This window comes from Grammomys surdaster, unplaced genomic scaffold (assembly GCF_004785775.1).
Source record: "Grammomys surdaster isolate TR1022 unplaced genomic scaffold, NIH_TR_1.0 126076, whole genome shotgun sequence".
In the NCBI taxonomy this organism is placed as follows: Eukaryota; Metazoa; Chordata; class Mammalia; order Rodentia; family Muridae; genus Grammomys; species Grammomys surdaster.
In genome coordinates, this window is record NW_021620885.1 from 1763005 (window position 1) to 1766455 (window position 3451).

The window sequence follows — 3451 nt, forward strand, 5'->3', positions numbered from 1 at the left end:
ATTAGAAAAGGTTCCATGAGGTTCTGAGAAGAAGGTATATTCTTATGTGTTTGGGTGAAATGTTCTGTAAATATCTGTTAGGTCCATTTGATTTATACTGCCAGTTAGCTCCAGCATTTCTCTGTTTAGTTTTTGTCTGGGTGACCTGTCTATTGGTGAGAGCAGGATATTGAAATCTTCCACTGTGTGAGGGTCAATATGGAGAAAATAAGGCACTCCATGATAAAAAACAAATTTAAGCAATATCTATCTGTAAATCCAGCCCAACAAAATGTACTAGGAGGAAAACTCCAACTTAAAGAGAGTTCAAACCAAAACTAATACACCAAACACAAGGGCATCCAAGTTCATGAGAAAGACACTACTACAGTGTAAATCACATAATGACTCTCTTTTTATCAGATATTAAAATGGCTATACCAGCTTGCTTCTAGCATCTATTTCCTTGAAATATCTTTTTTGATCCTTTTACCGTGAAATAATGTCTATCCTTGATGTTAAGGTATGTTTCTCAGATATAGCAAAAGGATGGATCCTGTTTTCATTTTTGTTTGTGTATGTCTTTTTTATCGGGGAATTGAGACATTTGATATTGAGAGGCATCACACAGCAGTGTTTGTTGACTCCAGTTGTGTTTGTTGGCTAATTTTATGTCAATTGGACACAGGCTAGAATCATCTGAGAGGAGGGAACCACAGTGCTTCCATAAGATCAGGCTGTAGGCAAATCTATAGAGCATTTTCTTAGTTAGAATACCTGAGTTCAAAGGTAGCCAAGGTTTCACCTCATGCTGCCAGACAAACCTGATCTTGTGTAAGAGCCTCCAAGGTGGCCCTGGTTTTGAAGGTATGAAGTGGCCATGGAGAGCAGCTGGGGCTTAGTTCTGTGAGAGACCACTGGTGGAGGTGAAGCCAGAGTAGCAGTGGAAGCCTCTGAGGGACTGAAGGGTCCATGCAGAGAAGTTGAGGGTTGGCACCATGAAAATAGCCCAAGGGATGCTATTGGTACAACCTAGTTACCATAGAAGACCGTAGAATTTGGGGGATGCCAGTACCAAGGGACAACCAACATCAGCAGTGGAGTGGAGCCAGCCAAAGTCTAGAAAACTGATCTGTGTGTGCTGCAGAGGGCAGAGCTAGAGACATGACCTATATCCTGTGGAGGAATGATTTGTCTAATTGTGAGTAAATCCCAGATACATTTAATTATTTATACTATGAGAGTGTGGTTTTTCATTGTTTAGATTATGACTGTACCCTGGTTCTCCCTTCTTAAAGTAAGAAAGTATTTAACTTACTTTTTATTGTATAGGAGCCCACAGTTGAGAGACTTTTGACTTTTTTTTTTTTTTTTAAGAGATTTGGATTTTAAAAGAGACTTTAGATTTTTATAGGGATGGAATTTTTAAAGTGTTTGAATTGGTAAAGACTGTGGGACTTTTAAATTTGCAATCTATTTTATGTTTATGATATTTATTATTCTGAGATCTTGAGGATGAACCAAAAAAGAAAAGGTATATTAAATATTAAAAGTTATATTAAAGGTGTGTGTCAAACTGACAAGGGGTCAATTGTGCTGGCTAATTTTCTGTTGACTTGACACAGACTAGAATCTTCTAAGAGGAGGGAACCCCAATTAAGAGGTATAAGCAAGTCTGTAGAGCATTCTCTTAATTCATGATAGATGGGGGAGGGCCCAGACCTTTGTGGGTAGGGCCACCCCTGGGATAATGTTCCTGGGTTCTATAAGAAAGCAGCCTGAGCAAGCCATGAGAACAAGTCAGCAACCAGCTCTTCTCCATGGCCCCTGCATCAGTCCCTGCCTCCAAGTTTCTGCCTGTTTGACTTCCTGTCCTGACTTCCTTCGGTGAAGGATTGTGGTCTCTTAGAATCTGCAGCACATCTGCCCAGGTCCTCTGACTTTTAGACTCTCTATTGAAAACTCTAATAGGTCTGCCTTTATATGTAAGATGTTTTTGTTACTTTCTTTTTCCTTCCAGCTTTTAATATTCTTTCTTTGTTCTGTAGGATTAGTGTTTTGATTATTGTGTAGTGAGGGGACTTTCTTTTCTGGTTCAGTCTATTTGGTGTTCTGAAGGCTTCCTGTTCTCTCTCTCTCTCTCTCTCTCTCTCTCTCTCTCTCTCTCTCTCTCTCTCTCTCTCTCTCTCTCTCTCTCTCTCTCTCTCTCTTTTCAATAGGAAAGTTTCCTTTTTTCCCAGGCGGCTACCGAAGATGGCGGAGGGACAGGTTCTACTATTGGATGGCCTAGTCCATCTTCTGGGCCGCCTGGCGGCCACTGTGGCCAAGCAGGTATTGCTGGGCCGGAAGGTGGTGGTTGTACGCTGTGAGGGCATCAACATTTCTGGAAATTTCTACAGAAACAAGTTAAAGTATCTGGCCTTTCTCCGAAAGCGGATGAATACCAACCCCTCTCGAGGCCCCTACCACTTCCGAGCCCCAAGCCGTATCTTTTGGCGCACTGTGCGAGGCACGCTGCCCCACAAGCCCAAGAGAGGCCAGGCTGCCCTGGAACGCCTCAAGGTGTTGGATGGGATCCCTCCACCATATGACAAGAAAAAGCGGATGGTGGTCCCTGCCGCCCTCAAGGTTGTGCGCCTGAAGCCTACCAGAAAGTTTGCTTTTTTACCTGGGGCGTCTGGCTCATGAGGTCGGGTGGAAGTACCAGGCGGTGACAGCCGCTCTGGAGGAGAAACGGAAGGAAAAGGCCAAGATTCACTATAGGAAGAAGAAGCAGCTCTTGAGGCTACGGAAACAGGCAGAAAAGAATGTGGAGAAGAAAATCTGCAAGTTCACAGAGGTCCTCAAGACCAATGGACTCCTGGTGTGAACCCAATAAAGACTGTTTGTGCCTCAAAAAAAAAAAAAAGGAAACTTTCCTTTTATGATTTTGTCAAAAATATTTTCTGTGCCTTTAGCCTGCATTTCTTCTCCTTCCTCTATCTCTATTATTTTTAGGTTGGGTATTTTCATAGTGTCCTAGATTTCCTGGATGTTTTGTGTCAGGAGTTCTTTAGATTTAACTTTTTTTTTTTTTGACTGAGGTATCCATTTCTCCTATTGTGTCTTCAATCCCTACGATTCTCTTCTGTCTCTTGTATTCTGTTGGTGAGGCTTGTCTCTGAGGTTCTTGTTTGAGTTCCTAAATGTTTCAGTTCCAGATTCCCCTCACTTTAGGTTTTCTTTATTGATTCTGTTTCCACTTTCAGGTCTTGAACTGTTCATTTCCTTCCAGAGTTTGTGTTTTCATTGAGTTCTTTAAGGAATTTACTCATGCTATCCTTAAAGACCTCTATCAGATCCCTAAAGGGTGTTTGTCTTGTGTCTCGTGTATGTTTCATTCCTCAGGGTCTGCTGAAGGCGAGGTGCTGGGCTCTAGTGGAAACATTGTTCTGGCTGTTCTTGATTGTGTTTTCATACTGCTATCTAGGGT

At 42.1% G+C, this 3451-nt stretch overlaps 1 pseudogene; it reads left to right on the forward strand.

The window, feature by feature from the left end:
• The first annotated feature begins 2232 nt into the window (after positions 1-2232).
• On the forward strand, positions 2233-2887 carry LOC114611053 (annotated as a pseudogene).
• Positions 2888-3451: the final 564 nt, after the last annotated feature.